The 23,473-nt window shown below is 44.4% G+C and overlaps 1 protein-coding gene across 4 annotated transcripts in view; it reads right to left on the bottom strand.

Annotated features, from left to right (window-relative positions):
* Window positions 1-23,473, bottom strand: part of PDE1C (phosphodiesterase 1C) — a 516,178-nt gene that overhangs the window by 435,911 nt on the left and 56,794 nt on the right. For 3 of the 4 annotated variants that reach the window (XM_081080159.1, XM_081080148.1, XM_081080152.1), the window contains exon 2: window positions 12,351-12,437. The exons of the other annotated variant lie outside the window; for it this stretch is intronic. The gene's annotated coding sequence lies outside the window, so the exon portion shown is untranslated. The remainder of the gene's footprint in view (window positions 1-12,350; window positions 12,438-23,473) is intronic. 4 annotated transcript variants of the gene reach the window in all.

Genomic DNA, 23,473 nt, shown 5'->3' with positions numbered 1-23,473 from the left:
CCAGCTATATGACCTTGAGCAAGATGCTAGATGTCCCTGAGTCTTGCTTTCCTCGTTTTACAATGAGGATGAAATGAGAGGCAATGAGTGAAACGTAGACATGTAGAGAGCTTTCAGTTATCATAATCACCAGGCGACTCCCAATTTCATCATGTAGACACGGTGGAAAATTCTGCTCTGTGACTATAGTATATTTCAGTTATTGTTGTCACCATTAATTTTATAAGAATATGTTACATGTAAAATTTTACATATATCGTAATATATTAAATATCATATTGTATATTTTTAATACAGTAACCACCAAAAGTTTCTTATAGTTGCCATTTCCCTGTGTTGCTCCCACTTTCCCAAATCTTTAGCAGAAGCTCCTGAGTTCTTTTGTGTCACTGTAAGCCCTGGAATGAGAAGGCTGAAAACCCTCAGTTTTAGTCTACGATAGTAAATTATCAAGAAAAAAAAAAATCCTCATGCAATGGAAATTTTTTCTTGAGTGAGTGAAATTAAAACTTGGAATTGAATCGCTCTTAGCAGAAAAGCTTTTTGAAATATAATCTGTAAAAATAATAACAATGTGATCATTTATCTGTCCCCTAAAGACTGGTAAAAATAACTTGCCTGAACAATTAGAACTGTTTTTAAACTGTTTCTCCCCAGAATCATTATCTCCCTCCCTGGTTTAACAGACTGCACACCTACAGAACCACTAAATGTACGCTTCAAGTGCAAAGTCTTACACCAAACCAAGTGAAGTTGAATGCTAATATTACATAAGCCAAGAAAGAACAAGTGCAAGACCAAGATCAAAAGAAGCACTGCTTTTGCTTGCTCTCTCAGAAATGCTCCTCCAAGAATGCCTGTGAAGTAAGAAAACTAAACCAAGACAGGCAAGCACATGCGTGGATGCTATGTTCTCGTCATTAGAGCTGGGATCAGCAGCAAAATGCCCGCAGGTCAAGTCCAGCCTATCACCTGTTTCTGTAGAGTCTTTGAGCTCAAAATGGGTTTTACATTTTTAAGTGATTGAAAAAAATTCAAAAGAACATGTCTGGTGACACATTCAAACTATATGAAATTCGAACTTCAGTGTCCACATCAAACATTTTATGGGAATATGCTCATTTATTTACATATTGTCTGTGGCTGCTTCTAAACCAAAGAGAGGAGTTGAGTCTGTGTGGCCTGAAAAACCAAAAATATTTACTATCTGACCCTTTCCAGTAAATGTTTATTGACTTCTAGGTTATAGTAAATTTCTAGTTTTATTATATTTACTTTAAAATAAGTTTGGAAGGAATTGATCTTTTTTTGAACTACTGGAAGAATTCTAACAAGGAAGGCCCAGCAACAAATGTTTGAAGAAGGAAGGAAGGAAGGAAGGAAGGAAGGAAGGAAGGAAGGAAGGAAGGAAGGAAGGAAGGAAGGAAGGAAGGAAGGAAGGAAACTATATACATATTAATAGTTTGATCCAGTCATTAGCCAAGATTAATTAGATGGAGATTAATTTCTCCCAAGATGGAATGCATGACTCTGGCTTCATCCCAAGAAAGCAGAGTAGGAACAGAACTCAGTTGCTAAATTAGTTTATAGCTCATGGACCAAAGAAGGTCCTTCAAAATAAAACAAATAGATGTAGAAAAATCAACATCTGGCAGGAGCCTCCTCTGACTCAGGGCTCATATCACCTCCTTTGATACCCCCACTATCAGACGCCGCTACCTGTTTCTCCAGAAGGCGAACGGTGTCAGGAGTAAGAACGTGTTGCTCATTAGTTTTCAAACATCTAGGAAAAGACGAGACACTATATGTAGCATATGTTATCGAAAGGCAGTTTTCTAGGAAAATAACTTTTACTTGTCATACCAAAGAGAAGACAGACAGCTCCTCAGCATTTTGTTAACGCATGTCAACCATCCTCAGGTAGGAAACCGACTACCATTTGATATTTTCCCAACAGCCAGTGGTCCAAGAATAATAAACCCAAGTTGCCCCAATAAGAGCATTATTTGTACCCCTCAAGGACACCCACTGGGCTGTCTGACAACCACTTCAAATTCTGGGAAGGGCCCCCTCGCGTTCACAGCAGCACAGAAATGGCTGCAGGAAGTGAAGTGTCTCAACTGCAGCTCTGCTCCCCTAGCTGCAATTAATAGGATCAAATGGAACTGACGAGTATCTTTGCTGGGAATAGGAACTGTGAGAGGTGAAGAGAAAGTTCCAGTACATTCCAGGCCCAGTTCTAGCCAGGATCTGAAAATCAACTCATCCCAAATTCCATGAGACGCCCTAGTACCGTATACTATATTCCCTTCTTGTAAGTGATCTGACAAGGGAGTTTCTGTTGCTTGCAGCCAAAGTCTTAACTCATCCATCAAACACAATCCCTTCAAGGAGGGACAGAGAGGAGGAAGAAATGAACCGAGAAAGGAGAAATTAAACTGACATTACTGAGTGCCAACTGTGTGTTAGGCAGTATGCTAACCAAGAAACAGTCCCTGCCTTAGGGGAATTTATAAGAGTAGGTTCCAGACCAATCTGTGGAACCAGGGGTCCGAATGAGAGAGCAGCCTCAGGAAGTCTGTCTATGGATGCAATTCCTCTTCAGCTGTCACTAACACTCTTCTCCGTTTCATTTTCCTTCTGCCTTATTGCTTCCTTAGACCCCATTCTTTGTTTCTCGAATAATTAGGCCCAGGGATGGCAGAGACCATCTAAATAAACAGGGAGAATAAAAAGCAAAGTGTCTACATACTTGAGGGTCTGAGAAAGGTGCCTGGAGGCCCAGACGGAGGTTACAGAATCCAACTTGCACATGGAGGCAACTTTTCTTTGTGACAGGGATGGCCTCCTACCTATTCATGAACTTTTTCCTAAGTTTACACGTTAGTAGTGCATCTGTGAACATAATTATTTTTCAGTACCTGCCTCCGGTGTCTCAAAAAACATTCGCTGAGGTAGTCCCAGATTGAGGCCTTCCCCATAACATCAGGGGGCAAATTAGAATAAGCTAACTTTCTTTTTTGCACTAAGAATTTGGGGAGAATTTTCCAATAGCCTTTGCAGTTATGAGATTTTGAAAATTAGTGACGCTGCAGTGAGGTGGGGTATGGGAGAGCAAAATGACTGCTTGAATTTCCTTTTCATAATCCAATCAAAACCTGGAATCTTCTTCCCTGCAGCCCGTCTGTTTTGCCCAGGAACCTCTTCATCATCCTTCATCATCCATCATCTCCACTGGTGTCCCAGGTCCTCTGGAAAGCACTGCCTGCCCGCCTGCCTGCCCTTCCTAGAGGGAGGGACTCGCTCCACTTTAAGTCGCCCCTGGACCTCATTTTGCGTCTCCATCCTAGAACCGTCACGCTGCACTCATACTGCTTGTTTGCACTCCGATCACCCCACAAGGCTATGAACTGCTAGTAGACAGATGGGTCTTCCATCCCAACCCCAGTACAGTGCCTGGCACAAAGTAGGCCCTCGCTAAAACATTTGATGAATTAAAGGGTAAATACAGAAGTCACATGCAATGCTGGCCAGGCGGTGACTGGGGCAGGACAGTCACTCTCAGTCATTCCTGTTCTCCATTCCGCTCTGTCTTCCTCTATGTTGAGCTTTGGAGCCACTTCAAAACACAGCTCCAGAATAAATAGGTTAGCAATATTTAAAAATTAATAAAAACAAAGAAAAACTCCTCTACTTGATAACTGTGTGATATTGGGCAAGTTGCTTAACCTCTCTGAGCCTCAGTTTTTTCTTCTGTACAATGGAGATGTCATGCCTATCTCATAGGGAATATGTGAGTTATAATGAGATTATTTATGTTAAAAACTTACCCTAAACATGACCCATTGTAAATTCTCAATAAATACTATTTTTAATAATATCATCATCATCACTGCTTGTTTTCTAAATAGAGTACTTGAGGTAACCCACATCCAGAGGCAGGAGGAACAACGCTCCGAGCTCACTTATCCCTGGTTCTATGCCATCCATCATCCTGTGAGCAATGGAGCCAGAGGTTTTAGGGCTCCATCACTCAGCTGAGCTGCGGACGCTCACATGCTTCCTGCGAGCTGGAGTCGGGGCTGTAACAGGGCCTGGCTCAGAGAGCACGCTCAGGAAACGCTCTCCCACCCACCAGCCTCTATCCCCGTCCCCATTCCACAACACTTCTGCCCTTTAGCATCACATTTAGTAGATGTGTGGCGGTTCTCATCTTCTAGGCCTCTCAGCAGCATCGAACTCTGTGGACCACACCAGACAACTTGCTCCTGGTTTTCCTTCTTGCTTTCTCAGCCAGGTCCTTTCCTGTTGTATTCACCAGAGAACCTCTTATCTGGGAACCTCTGACCTTCTCACTCCATTCCCTCCGCCCTGAGCTCTGAATAGCCCTGTTTGTGACTCTCAAATGTCTACTTTCAGCCCAGGTCACTCTCCTGAGCATTCTCTTCAGAAGCTCTTACATCCACCTAACCTTGTCTCATCCCAAACTGAACTCTTTGTCTTCGTATTCCAGCTCCACAGTTCCTTGGGGTATCGGAGGACAGCGGGTAATGCTTCCACTTTCCCGCTACTTCGCAGGCCGCGCCACCATTTCCGCCCTCTTTCCGGCTATCCCTACAGAAGAATTTCTTCTCTGATTGATTAGGGGTTCCTTGGGCCCAGCTCACTAGGGTGAGGCTCTCTGCTGGGAACGGCCACATGGTACCTCTGTGAGGATGAGAAAAGGGTGCCCTCCTCTGGGGAGAAGCAGCCCGTGCCAGGACACACACAGAACGTGGCGAGTGGACCATGGGCCGAGTTTTGCCCGCACACAGCCCCTCATGCTCAGGCATTTTCGGATTCCTAGCCATAGCACTTCCAGAATATCATCAAGGTCTTACTCCTAACCTCCAATTGTCCCATGTCTGGAAATGGTCCTCAAATACTCCACCATCAGATCAGAACCTACAAGTCACACTGTCCCCTCTGTCTCTCTCATCTAAACAGTCACCAAATCCTGGCACAGCCACTACCAAAATATCTGGCATCTATCCACCGCCCTTCCGTCAGTTCAGGCCACACCGTCTCTCCCGTGAACGATCACCACAACCTCCTAACTCCCCAAACTGCCGTAATCTTGCTCCAAGCCACCGTCTACCCAGCAGCCAGAGTGACCTTTATTTTCATTTATTTTTAATTATAGTTGACATATAATATTACATCAGTTTCAGGTATACAACATAGTCATTCAACCAAAGTGACCTTTTTAAGTACAAATTTAGCTATGTCCTTCCTCTGCCTAAAACCCTTCTGCCTAAACCCATCGCTCGAGAAAAATTCTCAGAACTAAAATCTCTTAGAAATCACTAAGAGAATAAACTCTTAGAATGCAGTGAAAACTCCTTACCTTGGCTCTGAAGGCCCTACAGAATCTTGGGGGACCCCGGGAGTGGTCCAGGGGAGCACAGGATATACTTGGAGAGGTAAGTTCAAGTCAGACCATGAAGCATCTCAGTTTTCATGCTGGGGAGTTTGGACTTTCTCCTATGGGGAGTGGGAAGCATGAAATGCTTTTACAGGAGGTGAGAACTGTCAGGAAGGGAGTGGGGAAGTTAGCCGGGAAGGGAAAGCGGCAATGAAGACAAGCTCGCACTGCAGACCACTGCAGCGTCACCCTCTGCGAACATCAGGGTCCAGCGTAAAGCACGTGCTACAATTATCAACCCCAGCAGAGAAGGGGCAGGGACATTCTTATCAGTCATTGGTTCAGGGTTGCTCCTGGAAGGCACCAATTCCCTGGTATTTCTGGCCTGCTCAGATGGCAGCAGAGCAAGATCTGGTGGCCAGATGAAGCTCTCAGGCAAAGAAATGCCAATGCAGCAGTTGGGAGTGGTGAGAGCGTGGCATAGGAACAAGACCTTGACAGAATCTGCTACATTGATGTAATCAGAGAGCACCCACGAGGGGCATGGAGAACGCGATGGCTAGTTTATGTGTCCATTTGGCCATGTCACAGTACCCAGCTATGGGGTCAATCACTATTCTAGACGTTTCTGTGAAGATTTTTTTGAATGAGATTAACATTAAATTGGTGGACTTAAAGGAAAGCTGATTACCCTCATAATGTGGGTGAGACTCATCCAATCAGTTGAAGGTCTGAATAGAAAAAAAGACTAACGTCCCCCAAGCAAGAAGGAATTCGACCAACAGACAGGCTTTGGACTCGAACTGCTACTCTTCCCAGGGTCTCCAGCTTGCCAGCCCACCCTGCTGATTTTGGACTCACCGAGCCTCTACAGTCACATGAGCCAATCCCTTAAAATCAATTAATCTTTCTCTAGAGAGATAGGTAGGCAGGTAGGTAGGTAGGTAAGTAGGTAGATAGATGATAGATAGATCCTGTTGGTTCTGTTTCTTTGCAGAATGCTGACTAATAAGGTTTAAGAAAGAATCTACTGAGAAACAATGGCTTGAGCCAGAGTGGAGGGGGTGGGGAGGCGGAAGAAGGGGGGGAAAAACAAGAAAGAATCTGGAGTCTATGGGCATACCCATACGTCATGATGGTTCTATCTGGCTCCTGACTTGAGGCCGTGTCTTCTGTTGCAAACCCCACCATGTGCCATTGGCGATGTATTTGGCTACCCTGCTTGATTCCTGACTTTCTCTCAAGGGCTTCACTTAGACATACTCTATCAACTCTTCTTAATTCAGAATCCCTTCAAAGGATTCTAGCATTCTGTGTTTCCTGAGAACCAACAGGAAGAAAAAAAAAAAAAACACTAATATTTATTGAACACCTACTGTGTGTCCAATCCTTCTTAGTTTGCATAGCTAACCTCTGTAACAAATATCCAAAGTCTCAGTAGCCTGACAGGACAATAAAGGTATATTTCTTGCTCATTACAAAGCCCAATATAAATTGGGCGTTGGGTTTTGTTCTGTAGAGTTATTCAGTGACCCAGGCTCTTTCCAACTAGTGGCTCCACCCACCCTTAGGTCCCAGCATCTTCCACTGGATGCTGTGCACATCTAGCTGGTACATAAAGGAAGACCAAAAAAAAAAAAATGGCAGAGGACCATGAAGAAGGATTTTAGGGACCAGGTCTGGAACAAACACATATCCTTCCTCCCCACATTACATCAGCCAGAAATTAGTCAGATGGCCCCCACCCAACTGAAAGAGGGGTCTGGGAAATGAAATTAGGAAAGAAAAGAGAGTTTGGTAAACATGGATCCTTTGAAACCCTATCCTCTCCACTGTTTTGACCAAATTTGACCTCCAGTTCACTGGATGCAGACACAGTTTACACTTGTGTGAGGGCTGAGGAAACAATCTGCTCCAATCAGAGTTAGAGCCTTTCCATCTTAACTCCAGGCCCACCACCATGATATAAACTAAAGCTTTACCCCAGAAAGAACACCTCTTTTTCATATGGTCTGTTGTTGGCGTTATCACAGACAGAAGGTTAAGGGTATAATCAATTTTAATAGTACGTTACAGCTCTGGATTTAGGAAGCAAGCCAAAAGGATAACTCACTTAGTCATTGAAAATTGCATCATCTTCTGACATGTGATTTTTTTTTCTTTCTGCCACTATTAAACATCAATATATAGAAATACAAAAATGCCAGTATGTGAAGAGGCAAGAAGAATAGCAGAGAGAAAGTCAATGAATAATCATTAGGAAGCCACCAAATTTGCCACATCAAAGAGGCTTGACTGGGACCTGGGGAACAGGGGATTCGAATAAATATGGAGCATCCAAGGTAACAACATGCACAGCAATAGGTCCCAGATGGGTAATTCATTACAGGTAGAGTCAGCCCACACCTGCACTTGGACGTGGGGAAGGGAGCGTGGTGTCTCAGGGGTCTAACATGGGTCAAGCCACCATGTGCCAGGCTCTGTGCTAAGTATTTTACACATGCACCTCACTTCAAGCCCTCCAAAAACACAGAATAGAATTATGGAGTTAGATTTTCTTACTGTGGATCTGAAACCCCTGGAGAAAGTAATTCCTCTCAGTGGCAACCTTGGCAACACAATTATCAAGGGCACCAAGAACGCTGGAAACAACGAGAACAGACAGGCAGCCCCAAAGGGAATTTTTGACACCAGAGTGGTTCCAACTACTCAGCGAAATGATTTATAGCAGACAGATTTTCCTCCACCTTTTGTTCACAAGAAGTTAAATTCACCCAGGACCCCCTTCCAGCTTAGCAACTCACCTCAAAGAGGGCAGACATGGTCCTATCACCAGCAAACAGTCACCCACACAGATACACACAGCTGGCTACACACACGCCACACACACACCACTTTTCTGTCCTGCCTGTGGCCTCTGCTGGTGATTGATACTCATGATAAGGACACGGTGTTTTGGAGAAAATGTCACAGAACACAGTGAGAATAAAGATCAACGATATTTCAGAAAAACTACAAAGTAGGATACAATACGGTCGTGATTATGTCAAAAATGCACTTCAGAAAGACAGGAAGGAAACACAACATGATAATAGTGATCGCATGGAGGTGCTGGATTAGAATAACTTGGTTTCCTGGGGCCAGCGAGTCAGGCTTACCCTAGTTCCTGTAGACAAAAACCGGCTGCCCCCCCAGTGGCCCCCCACCCAAGAACATAGGTGGAATTTCATTTCTTCTTTTATGTGTTCTCCAAATTTTCTACCAGGCCCATGATTTTTAAAAAATGAAGATGAATATTTTCAAAGTCAGTTGTCAACACAGACATGGGTATTTAAAGGACTTCCTGTACTTTTTCATGTTTAAAACATTTTATAATTTTAAATAGACATTAAACTAAATTATCCTGAGCTAGATCAAGGACTCATTCCCTAGACGGTAAGCTTCATGAAGGCTACATCTCATCTGTTCACTCATGGATTCTAAATGCCTAGAACAATGCCTGGCACTAAGCAGGTGGTTGTTGAATGAATACATGAATATTCAGCTGCTGACAGGAGCTTTAAAAAGAAATATGGAAACTAAGATGTCAGCCTTCTAAGTCAGGAATGTGCTCTAAGGATCCTCCAGGAGTCAAGGTCACACGGGCCATCTTTACCACTGACCAAGGAAAGAAGAACTCATATCCATCACCTAAAAACTCCTGGCCCTCCTTTCAGAAAGGGTTTTATCCCTCCATCAAACCAGGACCTAATGGAAAAGTCCTGCTACCATATCACCAGTAATGTGACACCTTATCTCTTGGTACTTGATAAAACATTAGCCGTGTTCACCATACAAGGAATAGATGACAGACGTGTGTGGTTGGAATTCTAAATTACAGTCATGAGTTACAAAAATCTCCATGGGTGGGGAAAGCAGGGAGTCTCTACAATGACAAGATGACTGAAATCTCAGAATCACAAGCAAATTTCTCCAGATGTTGATTACACTGCTGCCCAAAAACTCTACCAGAGAATCAGACAGTCTGTATTATCATGACAAAGGGAAGCAGTTATAGTTGGCAGCAGGTGGGAGTATTAATGATTTAATGCTGAGATGCTTTTGTCAGGTATTTAAGTTACCAAAAGGTAGTTTTTTCGTTGTGATAATTTTTGCACATACATTTGGCAACTGAGTTTTTTTAAAAGGCCATTTGGGAGCATGGAGGTGATTTGGTTTCCTCTTTTCACATGAGTTGCCTCTTAGGTTAATTAATTCTCCTTCTGCTGTTGAAATTATCCTTCAAACCACAAAGCATCATCCTTTTTGCTTTTTTGACATGTAACCTGCACTCAGCAAACACTTACGGGATCGACTCAAAATGTGTGACAACTGAAGCAAATCACAAGGAAAACTGAACTAGAAATGCAAGACCACACATCGGAAATAATAAGAAGTGGAAAAGGGTAAAAATGAGGTGTTAATTCAGCAACTAAATTGAAAGTACTAAGAGAAAATCAGTGGGTCCTCCTGGTAGTTTTCTTAATTTTCAATTCATGTTTGTCAAGGTCCCCACTATGGTGCAGACCCTTTCACCTACAGAATTGCCTTTAGCCTTCACAGCAATGCCCATTCACACATGAAGAAACAGAGGCCAGCTATAGCCAGCAAGGTGACTGTGAGATCTAACGGGTGACCACCTGACTCCTCTCTGGACCTCCATCCACCATGCGAGGCTGCCTCTCTTCTGAAAGGGTGTCAAGTTCCAGACACTCGCATCTGATGGCCCTTCTACCCACTTTCTGTTTTTACCTCTTCCTATTTAAATCAAGTCCAAAGACATCAGTAAGCAGTGGGGAGACAGGTGCTCGTTAGAGCCCACAGGGTAAACCCCATTCCTTTCCCATCCCCGCACCTGGAATACAAAAACGGTGTCCCTGCAGTTTACTGCCCTTGAGCTGCCCTTGAGGTTTCCGTGCCTGGGGGAGGGAGCCCCAAACCTCTCTTCAACAAAGATCTTAGGTGAGCTTGGTTCCCATCCACAGCGCTGGCACAGGCCCCCAGCACTGACCACCTTCAGCTTCGTGTTACACAAAGGGAAACAAGGAAACCCCAAGCATCGTGACGATGACTCACCCCAAAATCAGCAGCCCCTTAAAGGACTACAGACCTGCTTCCCTGATACTCAGATGGAGCGTCAAATCTTCTCAACAGGGACTCTCCTGGGAAGACCGGAAGAGATCCAGTTGCCTCGAAGGAGTGCGAGGGGAGAGAGGAGGAGGAGAAAATGCCAAGAGAAGCCAGAGGCCCGACATCCAAGCTCCACATCATCTGCTAGGGCCAGGCTCTGGGTCATTGTCCCTGCCTTCAGGCAGCTCACAGTCTAGATGGGTCAACTCACAAGGGAACAGATGATCATCTAACATGGTGCTAAAGCAAGGGGATGTTCAAGAGGTGGGGGGCGGCGCATGAGTCTGGCCCACAATTTCCTGCAGGAGATAACATTAACACTAGTCCCTTTTTTGAGATAAGTGATTAAAAGACATAGGCAAAAGTGACAGGGTTTTTTTTTTCTTTCTTACATTACTAGTGTCATTTTCACTCTAACCAGACTCACATCATTTTCATCCTACCCACCCTCATGTTAATTGCAGCCAAGGTCAAATCCTGGCACTGCTCTTATTGGTGGTATGACCTTGGGCTCTGCCTCAGTTTCCTCATGTGGAAACTGAGGACTAAATGACTTAATACATGACCAGTGCTTAAAGCAGCGTCTGGCATGTAGTCACCACTCAATAGATAGCAGCTGCGGTATAATTGTCATTGTTACTGTTTCCCCACCTATGCGTTTCAGTGACTTTTGACATAGTGACCTGTGAAGGGTGAGAAGCCATAGGTAAAAGGACAGGGTCAGAGAGGGGAACAGATCGCCCCAACAACTAGGTAGCGAGGTTCTGACACCAGAACTTCTGACTGCCCATGTTATTCCCAATGCGTTACAACACTTTATAAAGTTGTTTAAAAACCCTGAACTCTTAGAAGAAAGTTCCTTTAAAGCTGTAATGACACCAATGCTCCTCTCACATAAACAAGGAGAGAAATGGCAATAGGAGACTCTGTGGCAGATCACAGGACACCTAGGGTCAACCTGGGAATATTTAGAATCCAAACAGAAGCTTCTCCAGAGTGCGATAAGAAAAAAAACCCTCCACACTCCAAAGGCTCACGGGGCCCCTCTGTCCAACATTCCCCGCAAAATGCCACAACCCACATCAGCAGGAACCTCACTTGGAAAAGAACCTCACAGGCTCTTGCTCCCCCACTCCCGTCCCCAGGGCTCTGTCCACCCAGCTGCACTTCCCGCCAGCAGCGCTGGGGGCGCTGGTGTGCTGTCCACCCAGCTGCACTTCCCGCCAGCAGCGCTGGGGGCGCTGGTGTGCTGTCCACCCAGCTGCACTTCCCGCCAGCAGCGCTGGGGGCGCTGGTGTGCTGGCAGGACGCCTCACACCTGCTTGGGCCCCCCACTTCCATGGCGCAAGTGATCAGGGTGAAGGGCAGTAAGGAAGAGAAATCATGAAATCATTAGTCATGAGGACGTTAGGATGGACTACATTTGCCTGGAATTTTTTTCCCACAAAAAGAGATAGCGAGAAGTCTTGCAGCGAGGCATTTCCTGTGGCCGAGATACGTGCACAAAGCAGCACCACGCTGCTGCTCTGAAACTGGAAACGCTTAGGAAACTCCGGAAAGACACGGCGGGTCCAGGGCGAAGGGCTCCTGGCTGCTAGATGCAAATCCCGGCTCCATGATGGCTTGAAAAAGCATTAGCTCTCCCAGGCATGGTTTTTCCATCACTTCAATGGAACTGACAGTGCTTGCGTGCGCTTCCCTAGGCTGTTGTAAGAGCAGAGGAAAGCAAAGCTTTTGGAAGATTTCGAACCACGTCCGTTGCATGCATGGGGCTTACCTTGCTCTCCTGCGCCCTCCAGTTCCTCCACGGTTTCCCTGGGGCTGTGCCGCTCCTCTGCAGCCTCTGTGCTCCTGGCTCCCGCCTCTACCGGCAAAGAAAAGAAATTTGGCCGGTCAGACACCAGAAAATCACGGGAGGAGCACGTCCTCGGTGACCCCTTTCGGGTGTCTGATGCACTTGACTAGTCCCTCTGTCTTGAATTTTGACTTTGGCTCGAGCTGCACTCCCGTGCCCAGCTTGCTCCTGGCTGGCCTCTGCCCTCCCCCTGCCCGGTAAACATTGGTGTTCCTAAGAGTTCGCCCTTTTCTCTCTCTCCGGGTGATGGCATCTGTCCCCTTGGGTGCTGTTGACTCCTATCTCTCCGGCCAGCACATGAAGGGACTGCGTCATCTGGGCAATGGCCAAACTATCACTGCAAAAGGGACCAGCTGGGAAAGTGGACAAGGCTTCCTCCAGACCCCTGGAATGATTCCCACAAGGCAAACATTCCTGGTCCAAAGGAGGCAGTATAGAAAAGCAGGCCACATTCTGCTATTGGATCTCATTTGTCACAATTCTGTGAGTATTTATAATGACTCCCATTTTAAAAGTGGGAAAACAAACTTAGGTCAGGTAATATGCCCAACACCGGGGGCTCGTCAGTGGCAGAGTCAGGAATTGAGTATGGGTCCTCAACAGGTCCTGTGCACAGCCACCCTTCTCTAGGTGTGAAAGCTGAAAAGTTCAGTCCATTCTGAAGTGAAAATAGTCCTACAGAAATTTTTGTTAAGATGGTGTTTAATTGCACCTGCTTTATGATGACTAAACGTATTTTCTCTCAGTTTTGTGTACCTTTTATGCCTCCTGAGCATAGAGAAATAAAACAAAATTATACATTTTGTTATCCCAAAATGTAAAATGAAACAGGTGGATAAAAGACCCCCCCACAATGCCATGGCCTTGGACACAGAGCAAAGCTTCCTTGCCCACAACCCACCAAGTTGGGGAGGGGGTAGTCAAGGTGATTTTAGGCCAATTCAATGAACACTAATTTGCCAAACAGTGACTCTTCAACCTACTAATGGAAAGATTACTGACTCACTAAACCTTTCTTTGTAGTAACATTTTGTAAAGACCACAAAAGTCTGGGTTTCACTGAGACCACTCAACATATAGTATAGTTTTAGAATGAGAACTGCTTGTGAATTTTGTGTATTTTGATTTTCACGTATCAAGTCTGTCACAAGTATCAAAGATTTTGTAAGAATAGAATGGGTTTTTCTTGGCCAGTGCCTTTTCAGACCAGCCTGCTACTTTTGTCTATTCCTCTTGGTTAATGGATTTGCTCTCTTGATGGAAGAGAAGAGAAAGGTGAAGGTGAAGGCAGCATGCAAGGAATTGTCCTAGGAATATTGTCACACTTGTACCTGCATGCCCCTCCAGGAACTCACACACACCCTCCTGCATTCATACTCCTACACACATTCATAAAACAAAGGTTTCATCTGGATGTTAATGTTCACATATTCATGTCAATTTAAGGAAAATCCCACCACTCATATAGCACATATAGCACTTTCTGGAAGAAAGAAACTTTGAAAAGCGAGAGCAACGGAGGAAGTATCTTTTAGGCATCTAGTAAGCCTCTAGAGCTCTGCCACATAATGTCACCACAGAGCTGCATCTCACTGAGACCTACACCACTTGCCAGGTAGGTGTCACAATCCCTGTTTACAGAAGAGGAGAGTAAGGCTTAAACTGAAAGACGTGTCCAGGGCCCTAGGTCACCCACAACAAAGTAGTGGAGTCCTGATTCAGACTCAGACCTCTCTGGCCCCAGAGGTTCTGAATTTTGCAGTAGGGGGGAGGACTACCGATAAATTTCACAGCAGTCCTCACCCCCTTATACATCATCAGGCCTCATCTCTTGCTCTGATCTACTCCTATCAAGTGAAGAACAATTGCTCAATGACAAAAGAATAAAAACCTCAAAGAGAATAGTGTCAACCTCAATCACTGTGCAGGTCCTAAAAAAAGACAAATTAATACCCTCCTTTCTTTTGTGAAGCAGTCTTTCTTTTAGCACAATCACAGGGCATGGCATGATTAGCTTGTCTTTGATTTGCCACAGGTGAGTTCCAAAAGGAACAAGAACTCACAATAGGCAAAGTGACAATGGATGTGGGAGGGGAAAGAATCAAGGGGTCACAATCTTTAAATCATCATCAGATTACTTTTGGATGGCTATGGAAATGCTGCCATATTCTGTGAGTTTCTCCAGAATGCATAAAATTGCTACTCCAGAATTACAGACCATTCCTTCTTGCTTTCTCTTCCAGTGCTTTGTTCAATAATTAAAATTTATTCTATTCCTAAAGTAAAACACTTAGTAACACTTCAGCAGACACTGGGGAGGAAAGAAATGGAATTTTGATAGCAGGTCTGCTACTAACTTGAGATGAAATCAGCTTCATGCTAATTATTTTTCACATTCAGTTTCTATGTTTACCAATGGCCTAACATGTGGAGGCAAGGTTCTTTCTACAAATGCCTGCTGAAGCAACCATTCACCTCCGCCATCTATCCACACTGTACCAACCCTTCAAACCTTATTGCAAACCCATCAGTTGTTCAAATCCCCTTACTCCAGCCTACAAGGATCACTCCCTTCTCTACCTCCATTTGTGCTTTTATTCATATAATTTCATATACATATTGAATGTGTTAAATATGTACCATATGACATGTGCCAGACAACATGATGACAACTGAAGACAAAATAAATACTAATAATAGCTGAATTCACTGAATGCTAACTAAGGGCAGGTGATTGTTCTAGGTACTTTTGTGTATATGAAATTATTTAGTCCTTGCACTCTATAAGAAATGTCCTACTATTATCCCAGTTCTACAGAAGAAGTAAATTGAGTCACGTAGTAACTTGCTCAGGGTGACTTAGATCATAAGTGATGGAGCCAGAGTTTGGACACAGACAGCCCTGCTCTAGAGCTCTGGCAATTAATCATTACTCTACAGCTGCCTCTCCCAGCTCACATTCAAGGAGCTCATCATTGAATAAAAGACAGGCACGGGACCAGAAGATGACACAAAATTGTGACATGACTGAGCACACTGAGGAAGGGTGACCAACACAGGCTGAGAGAGTCTAGTAGGAATTTGTCAAGAAGTATAGGAGTAAGGAGATATTCCAGGCATTTTTGACAGGTTACAAATTGACACTACACCTGACTCCAAATTTCTACTAGCTCTACCATCCTATAAATCAATGAGTAGTGTTGTGTCATACTCTAAAAATTACTCTGCCTGAGCTTATTAAAGAGGGCTGTGCTGGTAAACCAGTTCTCCAGGGCAGAAAGAGCCACACAACAACAAAAAAGAGCCCTGATTTGTATTTGCAGGCTTCCTGTGCCAATGTCTGTGGTGTAAATACTCCCACCATGGCAGATTTCAGCTACCAGCCAGACATCACATCAGGAAACTGTAAAAGAGCAGCCAGTGAGGAATCAAAAGTATGCACTATTCTGAAAACTGAGTGAAGAAGGAAAACGTCGTCCACCAAGCCAAATCCCTACAATGGGTCAAGTAAAGAGAAGGACTAATAATTGACTGTTCAAGTCACAGGCTAACTCAACTAGTGCAGTTCCTGGAGGACAGAGGAAAAACCTTTATTAGAATAGGTTTAAAAGAAAATGGGGAGAGAAGTTGGAGACAGCATATAGAGAGCTGTTTGGAGGGGGGTTGCTACACATAAAAGCAGAGCAATGGGGTGGTGGCTGATGGACAAAAGGCATCAAGAGGACTTTTTTTATAAGATTTTATTGGGGAAGGGGAACAGGACTTTATTGGGGAACAGTGTGTACTTCCAGGACTTTTTTCCAAGTCAAGTTGTTGTCCTTTCAGTCTTAGTTGTGGAGGGTGCTGTTCAGCTTCAAGTTGTTGTCCTTTCAGTCTTAGTTGTGGAGGGCGCAGCTCAGCTCCAGGTCCAGTTGCCGATTTCTAGTTGCAGGGGGCACAGCCCACAATCCATTGAGGGTGTCAAACCGGCAAGCTTGTGGTTGAGAGGACACACTCCAACCAACTGAGCCATCCGGGAGCTCAGCAGCAGCTCAGCTCAAGGTGCCGTGTTCAATCTTTTAGTTGCAGGGGGTGGAGCCCACCATCCCTTGTGGGACTGGAAGAATCAAACTGGCAACCTTGTGGTTGAGAGGATGTGCTCCAGCCAACTGAGCCATCTGGAGGCAGCTCAGCTCAAGGTGCCGTGTTCAATCTTACTTACAGGGGGCAGAGCCCACCATGTGGCCCAGTGGCTCAGGCTGTTGGAGCTCCATACTCCTAACTCCGAAGGCTGCTGGTTTGATTCCCACATGGGCCAGTGGGCTCTCAACCACAAGGCTGTCAGTTCAACTCCAAGAGGATTTTTTTTAAGGTGGAAGAAATAACGGCATGTTTATATGCTGGTGAGGATGATATAATCTCAAGGTGGGAAATGAATGATGCAGAGAGTGAAAAGGGAGAATTACTGGGAAGATGTTCCTGACTAGGCAATGGGGTCTGAAATCCAGTGCAAAGTAGATGCCCTACAAGTAGCACCATAATCCATGTAATGACATGGGCAGAACACCTAACAGTCATTCTCCTTTCCTAGTTACCTAACCTCTCCCACCCACAAGACACACGTGCACGCGTATGCACACACACACACACACACACACACACATCCCTAATCCATCAATAAACCCATTGGCCACACTGCCAAAATATGACCATTTCTGACTGCCTGCACTACTACCGTCCTGACCCGAGTCAAATGTATTTCCCTATGGGCTACTACAATGGTCTCTCACTCTTGCTTTTCTAAGGAAAACTTTCATTGAAATATAACATGCATATAGAAAAGTACACAGCTTGCTCAATTTCCACAAGGTGAACACACCCATATCAAGGGTAATCAACCACCACCTAGATCAGAAAATGGGGCATTTCCAGAATCCCTTCTCATGCTCCTTCCCAGTCACACCACCATCCCAAAGTCTGGATTTCTATCAGCATAGATTAATTGCTTTGTCTATTTTTAAATGTATACAAATGGAATCATACAGTGTAGTTCTTTTGCGTCTGGTTTATTTCAGTCAAAATTATGTGTATGAGCTTCACCCATGTTGTTTGCATGTAGAAATAATTCATTCTTCCTCTTTGCTGCATTGTATTCCTTTGGATGACTATGCCACAAATTATTTACCCATTCTACAGTTAACGAATATTTGGATTGTTTCTGGTTTGGGGCTATTATGGAGAGAGTCTGCCATGAATATTTTCTTTCGCATCTCTTGGTACATGTATGTCGGCACTTCTGTTCAACATATCCCCAGGAGTGGAATTGCTGGTTCATAAGTGATGTATACATCCAGCTTTCGCAGATCCTGCCAGACAGCTTTCCAAGATGCGTATATCCTTTCACACTCCCATTGCAACATTAAGAGTCCCATTGCTCACATCCTTGCCAACACTTGATATTAGACTCTTTTATCATTTGAGCCATTCTAGCGGTGTGTGGTGCTATCTCAGTGAGGTTCTAGTTAAATAGCCTTTTAATTAGTCTCCCTGATCCCACTTTTGCTTCCCTCCAATCCACTCTCCAAATTAAAACCAGAGAAATGTTTTTCCAACACAAATCAGAGCATCCCACTGCCTTCTTCAGACATCCCAGGGGCTCCCACTACAGTCCGAATGAACCCAAACTTGTAAGCACAGCCTCTGAGTCTCTGCATGGTCTGGCTTCTGCCCCCTGCCCAACTGCACCTCACACCAGCCGCACTCCGCCACCTTTCACGATCCCAGGAGCACCAGCCTCCCTTCCCTCCCTTGAACAAGCCCAGCTCCTGCCCATTGCAGGATCTCTGCGCATGCTGTTCTCTCCGTCTGGAACACAACCTCACTCCCCATCCCCCACCCAACTTCTTGCATGCCTCAGTGCCATTAATTCTTTAGGTCTCTACTTACAAGTTAACCCCCTCAGCGGAGAACTCTTACCTGACCTCCCTATGAAGAGTTTATTTCCTCTGCAGTGCCTACACATCTACCCATATCTTATTTCTTTACTTACTTGCTCACATTTTACCTTCACTAGCTTGTGAGACCCATGAGGGCAAAGACATGACTCTCTTGGCCACTACAGCCTGCTCAGTACCTGGCACATAATAGGAGCTCAGTAAAATGTTATCAGCTGGTTGACTTAATGAATAATATGTCTGTCCGGGGAGACCTAAGCTAAGTAGCTCTTTCTCACTGAGCAAAATAGATAAAAGCAAAATATTCTGGCATGTTCAGAAGAGAAGCACCATTTAATTGATCAATTTAGCCACTGTTCACTGAGCACCTACTCTAAATGGGTAAGCCCCACGTTCTCAGAAACCACATCAGTTCTTCCTGTCAATTGCCAACGAGATTTTAATCCAGGACGGATGACCCTGAGGTGCCTTGGGCCTCCTGCTCCCTGCTTTGGACCACTTTGCAGACCTTCATCCTAACCTCAGAGGTGCAGCAGCTTGAAAACAGATTTGCCCAGTGTTTTAACTCAGAAAGTCTGTGGGAGGAGAGGGAGGATCTGATAATAATGCCAATTAATTATCACTTCCAAAATGTGGGAAAACGATACGGGAAAAATGATAGACATCCATGTTTCTACAACCCAGGGAAAATCGGCGCATCTCCTCAAGTCTTCGCTGTTTGTTGAACTATCAAGTAGGGCATCTGGGGGATTCTAATTACTCAGGCCTGCATGCGAGGTGGGAGGGAATTAAAGCCCTCTACGGCCATAACTGGTGTGAATGGATTGGAAATGAAGTGGACACAAATTATTAAAAGCTTCAGGCCTTGGACCCGTTTCCAGCTCACTTGCTCAAATCACCTTCCATACCTTGCCTTTGTCTCTCCCCATAAGGGATGCCATGGAGCCTGGCAGAATCTGTAGCAATTCAGCAAATACTGCCCTGCAATCAAGAGTATAGAATCTCCCAGGACAACCAGATTCAGAAATCATATTTGGCCATCTTTCCCAGGGGAAAGGACAAAGAGAACCCACCCATATAGAACACTTACCATGTTCTAGCTACAGTACCGGGCACCTTCCAGAAGCTACTTAATCTTCACAATGGCCCTAGAGGGAAGAGTTATCTCCATTTTGCAGATGAGGACTTTGAGGTTCAGTGAGGTACGTGAATTGTCCAGGGTCCCACTGAGTGGCTGGATCAAGCTGGCACCCAGGTCTCTCTGGCTCCAAGGCCTTATTCAGCTACAGTGATAGATTCTGCCTTGGCCATGAACTGTGGGAATACAAGGAAGGGAGAACAGAAGAGCACATTTCCTGGGCGGGATTTCAAATTGCTCGTGAACCCACAGTGCTGAGCGCAGACTATCTAAAGGGGGTTGGGGAAAACATTGAGTTAATTGAGATCATTACAGGGTTAGATTGCTCATTAATAGACTAGCTACACCCTGGAGGCACGGCCTCAATACAGCCAGAACTTCAAACCGCAGTCCTGTCTCTTTCCCAGGATGCATTTGGATGTCAAGCTCCCCTGCCACCAACTTTGATGAGTGTGTGTTAAATAATCCACATTTGGAGAAGGAGCTGGGTCTTTGAGAGACGAGTGAGGCCATTTCCAGAACCCCAGGCCAAGATTTGCTCCACTGTGGAGCTCAGTTCCAGAGGGAGAGGTCAGGGGCAGGACATGGGAACGGGCCCCCCAAGCTTGTTTTATCCCCAAAACAGAAGTGCACAGAGTTCCCTAGAAATGCTATGGGGGGAGAGGGAAGTCAAGCCAAACAGCCAAGAAGTGCATCTGCTAAGCAAGGGGAATTTTCCAACTAAAACAATTAAGCAACGACATCCGTGCCTTGGGAACACTGACCTGATTTCAGTCTTGCCAAGACCCTGGGCTTCCTTCAGCTTATACACTTTGCCTCGTCTTTGAATGCAAAAGTTAGGTATGTTTCTTTTCTTTCAAATGCAGGACAGGTGGCCTGGGAGACAGATGATGAGCTTGCAGGCAGGTGCAGTAGAAGTGGGGTGAAGTGATTTGACTGGACGTGAAATCAATAGGACTTGGTGGGACTGGAGAGATGAGAGCGTGGAGGGGCGGGGAGGAAAAGGGAAATGAGTCCCGGCTTTGGGACTGGACAAGACCATCTGAAATTGTGAGTTTATAATACTATGTAGATACCCAGACTGTGGGGCTCTGAAACCCAGATTCACAGGCCGGCCTACCCTTTGGTGAAGTGCAGAGCCACCCAGGGCCCCAAAGCCACTGTTACCTAAAATCTCTTTCCCATGTCGGGGGCTGAAAGTGGAAGAAAGTGAGGTTTTACTCTGGCACCCCCACCTCCCTTTCTGTTGTCTCTCCCCCCGTTTTAGAATCCCAGGACTCTCATGTTGCCTTTACCACAACATTATCTGGGACATATATCTACATAAAGAATCCCTACAACCAATAAGAAAAACATGGACAGCCCAGTGGAAAATAGGCAAAGATTTGAACGGACATTTCACACACACACACACACACACCAAAAGATATCCAAATGGCCAGTAAACATATGAAAAGGTGTCCCACCTCATTCGTCATTAGAGAAACACAAAATAAAACCACAACCAGCTACCGCTGCATACCCACCAAGTGGCTAAAATGAAAAAGACTAACAATACCAAACGTTGACAAAGATTCAGAGCAACTAAATCTCTCATATATTATTTATAGGTCTCTAAATTGGCACAACTTACTGCTTTGACAAAAAGTGTTTGACAGCATCTACTCCAGCTGAAATCTACATACCGTATGACCTAGCAATCCGCTCCTAGACATTTACATAATGGAAATATGTGCATATTTATGCCAGAAGATATGTATGAGATTATTATTCATAATACTCGAAAACTGGGGAAACTTAAATGTCCATCCACAGAGAATGGATAAAATAAGTGCGACATACTCACACAAAGGAATGCCATACAAAAATAAAAGTGAATAACAAATGCAACGTGTACGAACATGTTATAATGCTGAAAAATGAAACCAAATGCAAAATACTGTATTTCCTATGATTCAATTTATATAAAGTTGAAAAACAGGCAGAACTAACCTAGGGCGATAAAAGTTAGGAGAGTGGAAACCATTAGGGAGAGGGCGTGGTGACCAAGCCTGGGTCTGAGGAGGTTTCTCCCACGCTGGTAAAGTTCTTTTCGCTAATCTGGGCACTGACTACACAGGTGAGTACATTTCATGAAAATCCATTGACCTGTACCTTGTCATTTGTCCACATTTAAACATACTTACATTATGCATAAATAAAAATGTACTCTGAAAACATCTGGGGAGAGTACTTGCCTGTGGCAGCCAGAGGCAATACGGCTGCACTAAATAACAAAAATCATAGTCGAGGTAAACCAAGGTCATGGCCAAGCATCAAGTTAAAAGAGTGATTTCTAATAATAAGTAGCAAAGTCATTCTATTTTCAAATATTAATTTTTTTGAGCATTTTTCAAGTTTGACTCAATATATTATTACAGCATTTGACTGCCAACTTTTGCTTTGGCTATCGGACCTGGCTGTGTTTTGGAGGTTTGCAAAGGCATTATCATATCCCTTTCAGGGTAGTCTTTTTACATGTATATGAACACACCTATCTACCCACAGGATATGTACTGTACATAATATACGTATGTGACTATGAAACGATGAGAATGATTCCTGTAACCACGCACAAAATCAGTCTGATTATGTTATCATCACACCTGGTCTCTGCGTGCATGTTTCTTGTCACTGAATGCCCATTAAAGAAGTCCAAAAACTATCTGAGGCGCTGTCCTAATCATTAAAAAATTGTGCTGTATAATGAAAAAAACACATGCTTTGGAGCCCGCCTCTTGTCCATCTGTGTGTCCTGGACGAGTGATTCAACCTCTTTCACTCAGTTTCTGCTCATATAAAAGGGAGGAAGTACTACCTAAATTGTGGGATTGAAGTGAAAATTGAACAAAATCATTTACAGGAAGCTCCTGGCAAGTACTAAGCCCTTAACAAATGCCAAACAATCATAGTAATATGTCGAAGACATTTTATCTTGTGATTCTAGCCATTTTAAAGCAAACACATTAATATTACCTATTTCCTCCATAATTTTTTTTTTTCCTCCATAATTTAATGAACACAAAAGGTCAGCTCTTTTGAACTTACTTCCTGACTGGACATTTTTCAGAAGATGTTTAGAAATATGCCAGACCCTTTCTTTTCAGAAAGAAAAGCAGACAAAGATAAGGAGGAAAGGCATTGTATCCTTAACTTTGAACCCATGGACAGACGCCTTTCCAGGTACATACACGAAAAGTAAAAATAAAATGAACCACCAATTAATGATTCGATGAAAAGGAGGTCCAAACACAAAGACTCATAAAATGCAATTTAACTTGATTTAATTTCGTATTTTAATCAAATTTCTTTCAATGAAACTAAACTACCTCCAGTGACAATACATAATTACTGACAAAGAATAACTTCAGTTGCAACTGTCATCCAACCACTCACAACCTCTGTTCGTCATGTGGGCCCTAAGGGGCCTTCCTCTCCACCTCTATGGCCGGCAAGACCCTGCGAGGCTGAGAGGGTATCCAAGAGGTCTCAGTAAGACTGGTGGTGTTTGGTGAAGGGTTCTGCGTCAATGTGCTAAGGCTGCTGTAACAAAGTACCGCAAACTAGGTAGCTTAAACAACTGAAATTTATGGATGCTACATGACCTAGACCAAGCTATCATCAAGGTTGGCTTCTTCTGAGGTCTCTCTCCTTGACTTGTAGATGGCTCTCTCTTCCTTGGGTCTTCACATGGTCTTCCCTCTGGGTCTCCTCTTCTCATAAGTCACATTGGATGAGGGCCCTCCCCGTGACCTCATTTTACCTTAATTACTTCTTTAACAGCCTTATCTCCAAATACAGTCACATTCTGAGGTATTAGGGGTTAGGACTCACCATAAGAATTTGGGGGGCTGGGAGGGGTGACACAATTCAGCACGTGACAAGTTCATATCAAAGAAATGAACTCAGTGAGTGGAAAGGATGGTCTGATAGAA

Source organism: Rhinolophus hipposideros, assembly GCF_964194185.1.
Source record: "Rhinolophus hipposideros genome assembly, chromosome: 18".
Classification (NCBI taxonomy): Eukaryota; Metazoa; Chordata; class Mammalia; order Chiroptera; family Rhinolophidae; genus Rhinolophus; species Rhinolophus hipposideros.
Note: the sequence above shows the minus strand (reverse complement) of the source record. Positions and strands in the feature narration are given on the sequence as shown.